The 14,368-nt window shown below is 54.0% G+C and overlaps 1 protein-coding gene across 1 annotated transcript in view; it reads right to left on the bottom strand.

Moving 5' to 3' along the window:
- LOC143278291 (uncharacterized) overlaps positions 1 to 14,368 on the bottom strand; it is a 31,127-nt gene that overhangs the window by 15,765 nt on the left and 994 nt on the right. The window lies entirely within an intron of this gene.

Genomic DNA, 14,368 nt, shown 5'->3' with positions numbered 1-14,368 from the left:
GATGATGGTGTAGTTGTGGACGATGGTGTAGTGGTGGATGATGGCGTAGTTGTGGACGATGGTGTAGTTGTTGACGATGGTGTGGTGGTGGATGATGGCGTAGTTGTTGACGATGGTGTGGTGGTGGAGGATGGTGTGGTGGTGGATGATGGCGTAGTTGTGGACGATGGTGTGGTGCTGGATGATGGCGTGGTGGTGGATGATGGAGTTGTTGTGGACGATGGTGTGGTGGTGGATGATGGTGTGGTGGTGGATGATGGTGTGGTGGTGGATGATGGCGTTGTTGTGGACGATGGTGTGGTGGTGGATGATGGTGTGGTGGTGGATGATGGTGTGGTGGTGGATGATGGTGTGGTGGTGGATGATGGAGTGGTGGTGGATGATGGTGTGGTGGTGGATGATGGCGTAGTTGTGGACGATGGTGTGGTGGTGGATGATGGCGTAGTTGTGGATGATGGTGTGGTGGTGGATGATGGAGTGGTGGTGGATGATGGCGTTGTGGTGGATGATGGTGTTGTGGTGGATGATGGAGTGGTGGTGGATGATGGCGTAGTGGTGGATGATGGTGTGGTGGTGGATGATGGGGTGGTGGTGGATGATGGTGTTGTTGTGGAGGATGGCGTGGGGGTGGATGATGGAGTTGTGGTGGATGATGGTGTAGTGGTGGATGATGGCGTAGTTGTGGACGATGGTGTGGTGGTGGATGATGGTGTGGTGGTGGATGATGGCGTAGTTGTTGACGATGGTGTGGTAGTGGAGGATGGTGTGGTGGTGGATGATGGCGTAGTTGTGGACGATGGTGTGGTGGTGGAGGATGGCGTGGTGGTGGATGATGGTGTTGTTGTGGATGATGGTGTGGTGGTGGATGATGGCGTAGTTGTGGACAATGGTGTGGTGGTGGATGATGGCGTAGTTGTGGATGATGGTACAGTGGTGGATGATGGAGTGGTGGTGGATGATGGAGTTGTGGTGGATGATGGTGTCGTGGTGGATGATGCCGTAGTTGTGGACGATGGTGTGGTGGTGGATGATGCTGTGGTGGTGGATGATGGCGTAGTTGTGGACGATGGTGTGGTGGTGGAGGATGGTGTGGTGGTGGATGATGGCGTAGTTGTGGACGATGGTGTGGTGGTGGAGGATGGCGTGGTGGTGGAGGATGGAGTTGTGGTGGATGAGGGTGTGGTGGTGGATGATGGCGTAGTTGTGGACGATGGTGTGGTGGTGGATGATGGCGTTGTGGTGGATGATGGCGTTGTGGTGGATGATGGCGTTGTTGTCGATGATGGTGTGGTGGTTGATGATGGTGTGGTGGTAGATGATGGTGTTGTGGTGGATGATGGTGTTGTCGTGGATGATGGAGTGGTGGTGGATGATGGTGTGGTGGTTGATGATGGTGTTGTGGTGGATGATGGTGTTGTCGTGGATGATGGAGTGGTGGTGGATGATGGTGTGGTGGTGGATGATGGTGTTGTGGTGGATGATGGTGTGGTGGTAGATGATGGTGTTGTGGTGGATGATGGTGTTGTCGTGGATGATGGTGTGGTGGTGGATGATGGTGTGGTGGTGGATGATGGTGTTGTGGTGGATGATGGTGTGGTGGTTGATGATGGTGTTGTGGTGGATGATGGTGTTGTCGTGGATGATGGAGTGGTGGTGGATGATGGTGTGGTGGTAGATGATGGTGTTGTGGTGGATGATGGTGTTGTCGTGGATGATGGAGTGGTGGTGGATGATGGTGTGGTGGTGGATGATGGAGTTGTTGTGGATGATGGAGTGGTGGTGGATGATGGGGTGGTGGTGGATGATGGTGTTGTGGTGGATGATGGAGTTGTTGTGGAAGATGGAGTGGTTGTGGATGATGGTGTGGTGGTGGATGATGGGGTGGTTGTAGATGATGGTGTTGTGGTGGATGATGGCGTAGTTGTGGACGATGGAGTTGTGGTGGATGATGGGGTGGTGGTGGATGATGGTGTTGTGGTGGATGATGGGGTGGTGGTGGATGATGGCGTAGTTGTGGACGATGGTGTGGTGGTGGAGGATGGTGTGGTGGTGGATGATGGCGTAGTTGTGGATGATGGTGTGGTGGTGGATGATGGTGTGGTGGTGGATGATGGCGTAGTTGTGGACGATGGTGTGGTGGTGGATGATGGCGTTGTTGTGGATGATGGTGTAGTTGTGGATGATGGTGTGGTGGTGGAGGATGGTGTGGTGGTGGATGATGGCGTAGTTGTGGATGATGGTGTGGTGGTGGATGATGGTGTGGTGGTGGATGATGGAGTGGTGGTGGATGATGGTGTGGTGGTGGATGATGGCGTAGTTGTGGACGATGGTGTGGTGGTCGATGATGGTGTGGTGGTGGATGATGGCGTTGTTGTGGATGATGGTGTGGTGGTGGATGATGGCGTTGTTGTGGATGATGGTGTTGTGGTTGATGATGGTGTGGTGGTTGATGATGGCGTGGTGGTAGATGATGGTGTTGTGGTGGATGATGGTGTTGTCGTGGATGATGGAGTGGTGGTGGATGATGGTGTGGTGGTGGATGATGGAGTTGTTGTGGAAGATGGCGTGGTTGTGGATGATGGCGTGGTGGTGGATGATGGGGTGGTTGTAGATGATGGTGTTGTGGTGGATGATGGCGTGGTTGTGGATGATGGAGTTGTGGTGGATGATGGGGTGGTGGTGGATGATGGTGTTGTGGTGGATGATGGGGTGGTGGTGGATGATGGTGTTGTTGTGGATGATGGTGTGGTGGTGGATGATGACGTAGTTGTCGACGATGGTGTGGTGGTGGAGGATGGCGTGGTGGTGGATGATGGTGTGGTGGTGGATGATGGCGTAGTTGTGGACGATGGTGTGGTGGTGGAGGATGGCGTGGTAGTGGATGATGGTGTTGTGGTGGATGATGGTGTGGTGGTGGATGATGGCGTAGTTGTGGACGATGGTGTGGTGGTGGATGATGGTGTTGTGGTGGATGATGGAGTAGTGGTGGATGATGGTGTGGTGGTGGATGATGGCGTAGTTGTGGACGATGGTGTGGTGGTGGATGATGGTGTGGTGGTGGATGATGGCGTAGTTGTGGACGATGGTGTGGTGGTGGATGATGGTGTGGTGGTGGATGATGGCGTAGTTGTGGACGATGGTGTGGTGGTGGATGATGGTGTGGTGGTGGATGATGGAGTGGTGGTGGATGATGGCGTAGTTGTGGATGATGGTGTAGTGGTGGATGATGGTGTGGTGGTGGATGATGGCGTTGTTGTGGATGATGGTGTCGTGGTGGATGATGGCGTTGTTGTGGATGATGGTGTTGTGGTTGATGATGGTGTGGTGGTTGATGATGGTGTGGTGGTTGATGATGGCGTGGTGGTAGATGATGGTGTTGTGGTGGATGATGGTGTTGTCGTGGATGATGGAGTGGTGGTGGATGATGGTGTGGTGGTGGATGATGGAGTTGTTGTGGATGATGGAGTGGTGGTGGATGATGGGGTGGTGGTGGATGATGGAGTGGTGGTGGATGATGGAGTGGTGGTGGATGATGGTGTGGTGGTGGATGATGGGGTGGTGGTGGATGATGGAGTGGTGGTGGATGATGGAGTGGTGGTGGATGATGGGGTGGTGGTGGATGATGGTGTGGTGGTGGATGATGGAGTTGTTGTGGAAGATGGAGTGGTTGTGGATGATGGCGTGGTGGTGGATGATGGGGTGGTTGTAGATGATGGTGTTGTGGTGGATGATGGCGTGGTTGTGGATGATGGGGTGGTGGTGGATGATGGCGTGGTGGTGGATGATGGTGTGGTGGTGGATGATGGCGTAGTTGTGGATGATGGTGTAGTGGTGGATGATGGTGTGGTGGTGGATGATGGCGTAGTTGTGGACGATGGTGTGGTGGTGGATGATGGCGTAGTTGTGGATGATGGTGTAGTGGTGGATGATGGTGTGGTGGTGGATGATGGCGTTGTTGTGGATGATGGTGTTGTGGTTGATGATGGTGTGGTGGTTGATGATGGCGTGGTGGTAGATGATGGTGTTGTGGTGGATGATGGTGTTGTCGTGGATGATGGAGTGGTGGTGGATGATGGTGTGGTGGTGGATGATGGAGTTGTTGTGGAAGATGGCGTGGTTGTGGATGATGGCGTGGTGGTGGATGATGGGGTGGTTGTAGATGATGGTGTTGTGGTGGATGATGGCGTGGTTGTGGATGATGGAGTTGTGGTGGATGATGGGGTGGTGGTGGATGATGGTGTTGTGGTGGATGATGGGGTGGTGGTGGATGATGGTGTTGTTGTGGATGATGGTGTGGTGGTGGATGATGACGTAGTTGTCGACGATGGTGTGGTGGTGGAGGATGGCGTGGTGGTGAATGATGGAGTTGTGGTGGATGATGGTGTGGTGGTGGATGATGGCGTAGTTGTGGACGATGGTGTGGTGGTGGAGGATGGTGTGGTGGTGGATGATGGCGTAGTTGTGGACGATGGTGTGGTGGTGGAGGATGGCGTGGTAGTGGATGATGGTGTTGTGGTGGATGATGGTGTGGTGGTGGATGATGGCGTAGTTGTGGACGATGGTGTGGTGGTGGATGATGGTGTTGTGGTGGATGATGGAGTAGTGGTGGATGATGGTGTGGTGGTGGATGATGGCGTAGTTGTGGACGATGGTGTGGTGGTGGATGATGGTGTGGTGGTGGATGATGGCGTAGTTGTGGACGATGGTGTGGTGGTGGATGATGGTGTGGTGGTGGATGATGGCGTAGTTGTGGACGATGGTGTGGTGGTGGATGATGGTGTGGTGGTGGATGATGGAGTGGTGGTGGATGATGGCGTAGTTGTGGATGATGGTGTAGTGGTGGATGATGGTGTGGTGGTGGATGATGGCGTTGTTGTGGACGATGGTGTGGTGGTGGATGATGGCGTTGTTGTGGATGATGGTGTTGTGGTTGATGATGGTGTGGTTGTTGATGATGGTGTGGTGGTTGATGATGGCGTGGTGGTAGATGATGGTGTTGTGGTGGATGATGGAGTTGTGGTGGATGATGGGGTGGTGGTGGATGATGGTGTTGTGGTGGATGATGGGGTGGTTGTGGATGATGGTGTTGTTGTGGATGATGGTGTGGTGGTGGATGATGACGTAGTTGTCGACGATGGTGTGGTGGTGGAGGATGGCGTAGTTGTGGACGATGGTGTGGTGGTGGAGGATGGTGTGGTGGTGGATGATGGCGTAGTTGTGGACGATGGTGTGGTGGTGGATGATGGTGTGGTGGTGGATGATGGCGTAGTTGTGGACGATGGTGTGGTGGTGGATGATGGTGTGGTGGTGGATGATGGAGTGGTGGTGGATGATGGCGTAGTTGTGGATGATGGTGTAGTGGTGGATGATGGTGTGGTCGTGGATGATGGCGTTGTTGTGGATAATGGTGTGGTGGTGGATGATGGCGTTGTTGTGGATGATGGTGTTGTGGTTGATGATGGTGTGGTGGTTGATGATGGAGTGGTGGATGATGGTGTAGTGGTGGATGATGGCGTTGTTGTGGACGATGGTGTGGTGGTTGACGATGGAGTCGTGGTGGTTGATGGTGTGGTGGTGGATGATGGTGTTGTGGTGGATGATGGAGTGGTAGTGGATGATGGAGTTGTTGTGGACGGTGGAGTAGTGGTGGTTGATGGTGTGGTGGTGGATGATGGTGTTGTGGTGGATGATGGTGTGGTAGTGGAAGACGGTGTGGTGGTGGGGGTAGTTCTAGACGAAGGAGTTGTGGATGATGGCGTAGTTGTTGACGATGGTGTGGTGGTGGATGTTGGAGTGGTCGTGGATGATGGTGTGGTGGTAGATGATGGTGTTGTGGTGGATGATGGTGTTGTTGTGGACGGTGGAGTAGTGGTGGATGATGCCGTTGTTGTGGACGATGGTGTGGTGGTAGATGAGGGAGTTGTGGTGGATGCTGGTGTTGTTGTGGACGGTGGAGTAGTGGTGGATGATGGCGTTGTTGTGGACGATGGTGTGGTGGTAGATGAGGGAGTTGTGGTGGATGCTGGCGTTGTTGTGGATGATGGTGTGGTGGTGGATGATGGAGTTGTGGTGGATGATGGCGTTGTGGTGGATGATGGTGTGGTGGTGGATGATGGAGTGGTGGTGGATGATGGTGTGGTGGTGGATGATGGAGTGGTGGTGGATGATGGCGTTGTTGTGGATGATGGTGTGGTGGTGGATGATGGTGTGGTGGTGGATGATGGGGTGGTGGTGGAAGACGGTGTTGTGGTGGACGATGGTGTGGTGGTGGATGATGGTGTGGTGGTGGACGATGGAGTTGTAGTGGATGATGGGGTTGTGGTGGATGATGGTGTGGTGGTGGATGATGGCGTAGTTGTGGACGATGGTGTGGTTGTGGATGATGGCGTAGTTGTGGATGATGGTGTGGTGGTGGATGATGGAGTGGTGGTGGATGATGGCGTTGTGGTGGATGATGGTGTTGTGGTGGATGATGGAGTGGTGGTGGATGATGGCGTAGTGGTGGATGATGGTGTGGTGGTGGATGATGGGGTGGTGGTGGATGATGGTGTTGTTGTGGAGGATGGCGTGGTGGTGGATGATGGCGTTGTGGTGGATGATGGTGTAGTGGTGGATGATGGCGTTGTGGTGGATGATGGAGTTGTTGTGGATGTTGGTGTGGTGGTGGATGATGGAGTTGTTGTGGATGATGGAGTGGTGGTGGATGATGGGGTGGTGGTGGATGATGGGGTGGTGGTGGATGATGGAGTTGTTGTGGAAGATGGAGTGGTTGTGGATGATGGCGTGGTGGTGGATGATGGGGTGGTTGTAGATGATGGTGTTGTGGTGGATGATGGCGTTGTTGTGGATGATGGAGTTGTGGTGGATGATGGGGTGGTGGTTGATGATGGTGTGGTGGTGGATGATGGTGTGGTGGTGGATGATGGCGTAGTTGTGGATGATGGTGTAGTGGTGGATGATGGTGTGGTGGTGGATGATGGCGTAGTTGTGGACGATGGTGTGGTGGTGGATGATGGCGTAGTTGTGGATGATGGTGTAGTGGTGGATGATGGTGTGGTGGTGGATGATGGCGTTGTTGTGGATGATGGTGTTGTGGTTGATGATGGTGTGGTGGTTGATGATGGCGTGGTGGTAGATGATGGTGTTGTGGTGGATGATGGTGTTGTCGTGGATGATGGAGTGGTGGTGGATGATGGTGTGGTGGTGGATGATGGAGTTGTTGTGGAAGATGGCGTGGTTGTGGATGATGGCGTGGTGGTGGATGATGGGGTGGTTGTAGATGATGGTGTTGTGGTGGATGATGGCGTGGTTGTGGATGATGGAGTTGTGGTGGATGATGGGGTGGTGGTGGATGATGGTGTTGTGGTGGATGATGGGGTGGTTGTGGATGATGGTGTTGTTGTGGATGATGGTGTGGTGGTGGATGATGACGTAGTTGTCGACGATGGTGTGGTGGTGGAGGATGGCGTGGTGGTGGATGATGGAGTTGTGGTGGATGATGGTGTGGTGGTGGATGATGGCGTAGTTGTGGACGATGGTGTGGTGGTGGAGGATGGTGTGGTGGTGGATGATGGCGTAGTTGTGGACGATGGTGTGGTGGTGGATGATGGTGTGGTGGTGGATGATGGCGTAGTTGTGGACGATGGTGTGGTGGTGGATGATGGTGTGGTGGTTGATGATGGAGTGGTGGTGGATGATGGCGTAGTTGTGGATGATGGTGTAGTGGTGGATGATGGTGTGGTGGTGGATGATGGCGTTGTTGTGGATGATGGTGTGGTGGTGGATGATGGCGTTGTTGTGGATGATGGTGTTGTGGTTGATGATGGTGTGGTGGTTGATGATGGCGTGGTGGTAGATGATGGTGTTGTGGTGGATGATGGTGTTGTCGTGGATGATGGAGTGGTGGTGGATGATGGTGTGGTGGTGGATGATGGAGTTGTTGTGGAAGATGGCGTGGTTGTGGATGATGGCGTGGTGGTGGATGATGGGGTGGTTGTAGATGATGGTGTTGTGGTGGATGATGGCGTGGTTGTGGATGATGGAGTTGTGGTGGATGATGGGGTGGTGGTGGATGATGGTGTTGTCGTGGATGATGGGGTGGTGCTGGATGATGGTGTTGTTGTGGATGATGGTGTGGTGGTGGATGATGGCGTAGTTGTCGACGATGGTGTGGTGGTGGAGGATTGCGTGGTGGTGGATGATGGAGTTGTAGTGGATGATGGCGTTGTTGTGGAAGATGGCGTGGTGGTGGATGATGGGGTGGTTGTAGATGATGGTTTTGTGGTGGATGATGGCGTGGTAGTGGATGATGGAGTTGTGGTGGATGATGGGGTGGTGGTGGATGATGGTGTTGTTGTGGATGATGGTGTGGTGCTGGATGATGGCGTAGTTGTGGACGATGGTGTGGTGGTGGAGGATGGCGTGGTGGTGGATGATGGAGTTGTGGTGGATGATGGGGTGGTGGTGGATGATGGAGTTGTGGTGGATGATGGTGTGGTGGTGGATGATGGTGTGGTGGTTGATGATGGCGTGGTGGTAGATGATGGTGTTGTGGTGGATGATGGTGTTGTCGTGGATGATGGAGTGGTGGTGGATGATGGCGTAGTTGTGGACGATGGTGTGGTGGTGGAGGATGGCGTGGTAGTGGATGATGGTGTTGTGGTGGATGATGGTGTGGTGGTGGATGATGGCGTAGTTGTGGACGATGGTGTGGTGGTGGATGATGGTGTGGTGGTGGATGATGGAGTGGTGGTGGATGATGGTGTGGTGGTGGATGATGGCGTAGTTGTGGACGATGGTGTGGTGGTGGATGATGGCGTAGTTGTGGACGATGGTGTGGTGGTGAATGATGGCGTAGTTGTGGATGATGGTGTAGTGGTGGATGATGGAGTGGTGGTGGATGATGGAGTTGTGGTGGATGATGGTGTCGTGGTGGATGATGGCGTAGTTGTGGACGATGGTGTGGTGGTGGATGATGGTGTGGTGCTGGATGATGGCGTAGTTGTGGACGATGGTGTGGTGGTGGAGGATGGTGTGGTGGTGGATGATGGCGTAGTTGTGGACGATGGTGTGGTGGTGGAGTATGGCGTGGTGGTGGATGATGGAGTCGTGGTGGATGATGGTGTGGTGGTGGATGATGGCGTAGTTGTGGACGATGGTGTGGTGGTGGATGATAGTGTGGTGGTGGATGATGGAGTGGTGGTGGATGCTGGTGTGGTGGTGGATGATGGCGTAGTTGTGGACGATGGTGTGGTAGTGGATGATGGCGTAGTTGTGGATGATGGTGTAGTGGTGGATGATGGTGTGGTGGTGGATGATGGCGTTGTTGTGGATGATGGTGTGGTGGTGGATGATGGCGTTGTTGTGGATGATGGTGTGGTGGTTGATGTAGGTGTGGTGGTTGATGATGGCGTGGTGGTAGATGATGGCGTTGTGGTGGATGATGGTGTTGTCGTGGATGATGGAGTGGTGGTGGATGATGGTGTGGTGGTGGATGATGGAGTTGTGGTGGATGATGGGGTGGTGGTGGATGATGGTGTTGTGGTGGATGATGGCGTGGTGGTGGATGATGGAGTAGTTGTGGACGATGGTGTGGTGGTGGAGGATGGCGTGGTGGTGGATGATGGCGTAGTTGTGGACGATGGTGTGGTGGTGGATGATGGCGTAGTTGTGGACGATGGTGTGGTGGTGGATGATGGTGTGGTGGTGGATGATGGCGTAGTTGTGGACGATGGTGTTGTGGTGGATGATGGAGTGGTGGTGGATGATGGCGTAGTTGTGGACGATGGTGTTGTGGTGGATGATGGAGTGGTGGTGGATGATGGCGTTGTTGTAGATGATGGAGTGGTGGTGGACGATGGAGTGGTGGTGGACGATGGAGTGGTGGTGGATGATGGTGTGGTGGTGGATGATGGCGTGGTGGTGGATGATGGGGTGGTAGTGGGGGTAGTTCTAGATGAAGGAGTTGTGGATGATGGTGTAGTGGTGGATGATGGCGTGGTGGTGGATGATGGAGTTGTTGTGGTTGATGGGGTGGTGGTGGATGATGGAGTTGTGGTGGATGATGGAGTGGTGGTGGATGATTGTGTGGTGGTGGATGATGGCGTAGTTGTGGACGATGGTGTGGTGGTGGATGATGGCGTAGTTGTGGACGATGGTGTGGTGGTGGATGATGGCGTAGTTGTGGATGATGGTGTAGTGGTGGATGATGGAGTGGTGGTGGATGATGGTGTGGTGGTGGATGATGGAGTGGTGGTGGATGATGGTGTCGTGGTGGATGATGGCGTAGTTGTGGACGATGGTGTGGTGGTGGATGATGGTGAGGTGGTGGATGATGGCGTAGTTGTGGACGATGGTGTGGTGGTTGAGGATGGTGTGGTGGTGGATGATGGCGTAGTTGTGGACGATGGTGTGGTGGTGGAGGATGGCGTGGTTCTGGATGATGGAGTTGTGGTGGATGATGGGGTGGTGGTGGATGATGGTGTTGTCGTGGATGATGGGGTGGTGCTGGATGATGGTGTTGTGGTGGATGATGGCGTGGTGGTGGATGATGGAGTAGTTGTGGACGATGGTGTGGTGGTGGAGGATGGCGTGGTGGTGGATGATGGCGTAGTTGTGGACGATGGTGTGGTGGTGGATGATGGCGTAGTTGTGGACGATGGTGTGGTGGTGGATGATGGTGTGGTGGTGGATGATGGCGTAGTTGTGGACGATGGTGTTGTAGTGGATGATGGAGTGGTGGTGGATGATGGCGTAGTTGTGGACGATGGTGTGGTGGTGGATGATGGAGTGGTGGTGGATGATGGCGTTGTTGTAGATGATGGAGTGGTGGTGGATGATGGAGTGGTGGTGGATGATGGTGTGGTGGTGGATGATGGAGTGGTGGTGGATGATGGTGTCGTGGTGGATGATGGCGTAGTTGTGGACGATGGTGTGGTGGTGGATGATGGTGAGGTGGTGGATGATGGCGTAGTTGTGGACGATGGTGTGGTGGTTGAGGATGGTGTGGTGGTGGATGATGGCGTAGTTGTGGACGATGGTGTGGTGGTGGAGGATGGCGTGGTTCTGGATGATGGAGTTGTGGTGGATGATGGGGTGGTGGTGGATGATGGTGTTGTCGTGGATGATGGGGTGGTGCTGGATGATGGTGTTGTTGTGGATGATGGTGTGGTGGTGGATGATGGCGTAGTTGTCGACGATGGTGTGGTGGTGGAGGATGGCGTGGTGGTGGATGATGGCGTAGTTGTCGACGATGGTGTGCTGGTGGATGATGGTGTGGTGGTGGATGATGGTGTGGTGGTGGATGATGGAGTTGTGGTGGATGATGGCGTTGTTGTAGAAGATGGCGTGGTTGTGGATGATGGCGTGGTGGTGGATGATGGGGTGGTTGTAGATGATGGTGTTGTGGTGGATGATGGCGTGGTTGTGGATGATGGAGTTGTGGTGGATGATGGTGTTGTTGTGGATGATGGTGTTGTGGTTGATGATGGTGTGGTGGTGGATGATGGTGTGGTGGTGGATGATGGCGTTGTTGTGGATGATGGTGTGGTGGTGGATGATGGCGTTGTTGTGGATGATGGTGTTGTGGTTGATGATGGTGTGGTGGTTGATGATGGTGTGGTGGTTGATGATGGCGTGGTGGTAGATGATGGTGTTGTGGTGGATGATGGTGTTGTCGTGGATGATGGAGTGGTGGTGGATGATGGCGTAGTTGTGGACGATGGTGTGGTGGTGGAGGATGGCGTGGTAGTGGATGATGGTGTTGTGGTGGATGATGGTGTGGTGGTGGATGATGGTGTGGTGGTGGATGATGGTGTGGTGGTGGATGATGGAGTGGTGGTGGATGATGGTGTGGTGGTGGATGATGGCGTAGTTGTGGACGATGGTGTGGTGGTGGATGATGGCGTAGTTGTGGACGATGGTGTGGTGGTGGATGATGGCGTAGTTGTGGATGATGGTGTAGTGGTGGATGATGGAGTGGTGGTGGATGATGGAGTTGTGGTGGATGATGGTGTCGTGGTGGATGATGGCGTAGTTGTGGACGATGGTGTGGTGGTGGATGATGGTGTGGTGCTGGATGATGGCGTAGTTGTGGACGATGGTGTGGTGGTGGAGGATGGTGTGGTGGTGGATGATGGAGTGGTGGTGGATGCTGGTGTGGTGGTGGATGATGGCGTAGTTGTGGACGATGGCGTGGTGGTAGATGATGGTGTGGTGGTGGATGATGGTGTTGTCGTGGATGATGGAGTGGTGGTTGATGATGGTGTGGTGGTGGATGATAGAGTTGTGGTGGATGATGTGGTGGTGGTGGATGATGGTGTTGTGGTGGATGATGGGGTGGTGGTGGATGATGGTGTGGTGGTGGATGATGGGGTGGTGGTGGATGATGGCGTAGTTGTGGACGATGGTGTGGTGGTGGATGATGGCGTAGTTGTGGACGATGGTGTGGTGGTGGATGATGGCGTAGTTGTGGATGATGGAGTGGTGGTGGATGATGGCGTTGTTGTAGATGATGGAGTGGTGGTGGATGATGGAGTGGTGGTGGACGATGCAGTGGTGGTGGATGATGGAGTGGTGGTGGATGATGGGGTGGTAGTGGGGGTAGTTCTAGATGAAGGAGTTGTGGATGATGGTGTAGTGGTGGATGATGGCGTGGTGGTGGATGATGGAGTTGTTGTGGATGATGGGGTGGTGGTGGATGATGGAGTTGTGGTGGATGATGGAGTTGTGGTGGATGATGGAGTGGTGGTAGATGATGGTGTTGTGGTGGATGATGGTGTGGTGGTGGATGATGGGGTGGTGGTGGATGATGGTGTTGTTGTGGATGATGGTGTTGTTGTGGACGATGGCGTAGTGGTGGATGACGGCGTTGTTGTGGATGATGGTGTGGTGGTGGATGACGGCGTTGTTGTGGAAGATGGCGTGGTGGTGGATGATGGAGTTGTGGTGGATGATGGAGTTGTGGTGGATGATGGGGTGGTGGTGGATGATGGCGTAGTTGTGGACGATGGTGTGGTGGTGGAGGATGGCGTGGTGGTGGATGATGGAGTGGTGGTGGATGATGGAGTGGTGGTGGATGATGGTGTGGTGGTGGATGATGGAGTGGTGGTGGATGATGCTGTGGTGGTGGATGATGGCGTTGTTGTGGATGATGGTGTGGTGGTTGATGATGGTGTGGTGGTTGATGATGGCGTGGTGGTAGATGATGGTGTTGTGGTGGATGATGGTGTTGTCGTGGATGATGGAGTGGTGGTGGATGATGGCGTAGTTGTGGACGATGGTGTGGTGGTGGAGGATGGTGTGGTGGTGGATGATGGCGTAGTTGTGGACGATGGTGTGGTAGTGGAGGATGGCGTGGTAGTGGATGATGGTGTTGTGGTGGATGATGGTGTGGTGGTGGATGATGGCGTAGTTGTGGACGATGGTGTGGTGGTGGATGATGGTGTGGTGGTGGATGATGGAGTGGTGGTGGATGATGGTGTGGTGGTGGATGATGGCGTAGTTGTGGACGATGGTGTGGTGGTGGATGATGGCGTAGTTGTGGACGATGGTGTGGTGGTGGATGATGGCGTAGTTGTGGATGATGGTGTAGTGGTGGATGATGAAGTGGTGGTGGATGATGGTGTGGTGGTGGATGATGGAGTGGTGGTGGATGATGGTGTCGTGGTGGATGATGGCGTAGTTGTGGACGATGGTGTGGTGGTTGAGGATGGTGTGGTGGTGGATGATGGCGTAGTTGTGGACGATGGTGTGGTGGTGGAGGATGGCGTGGTGGTGGATGATGGAGTTGTGGTGGATGATGGTGTGGTGGTGGATGATGGCGTAGTTGTGGACGATGGTGTGGTGGTGGATGATGGAGTGGTGGTGGATGATGGAGTGGTGGTGGATGCTGGTGTGGTGGTGGATGATGGTGTAGTGGTGGATGATGGTGTGGTGGATGATGGTGTGGTGGTGGATGATGGCGTTGTTGTGGATGATGGTGTGGTGGTGGATGATGGCGTTGTGGTGGATGATGGCGTTGTTGTGGATGTTGGTGTGGTGGTGGATGATGGTGTGGTGGTTGATGATGGCGTTGTTGTGGATGATGGGGTGGTGGTGGATGATGGCGTTGTTGTGGATGATGGTGTTGTGGTTGATGATGGCGTTGTTGTGGATGATGGTGTTGTGGTTGATGATGGCGTTGTTGTGGATGATGGTGTTGTGGTGGATGATGGTGTGGTGGTGGATGGTGGTGTTGTGGTGGATGATGGCGTTGTTGTGGATGATGGTGTGGTGGTTGATGATGGCGTTGTTGTGGATGATGGTGTGGTGGTGGATGATGGCGTGGTGGTAGATGATGGTGTTGTTGTGGAAGATGGCGTGGTGGTGG

This window comes from Babylonia areolata, chromosome 2, assembly GCF_041734735.1.
Source record: "Babylonia areolata isolate BAREFJ2019XMU chromosome 2, ASM4173473v1, whole genome shotgun sequence".
Lineage (NCBI taxonomy): Eukaryota > Metazoa > Mollusca > Gastropoda > Neogastropoda > Buccinidae > Babylonia > Babylonia areolata.
The sequence above is the reverse complement of the archived record's forward strand: the minus strand, read 5'-3'. Positions and strand labels throughout refer to the sequence as shown.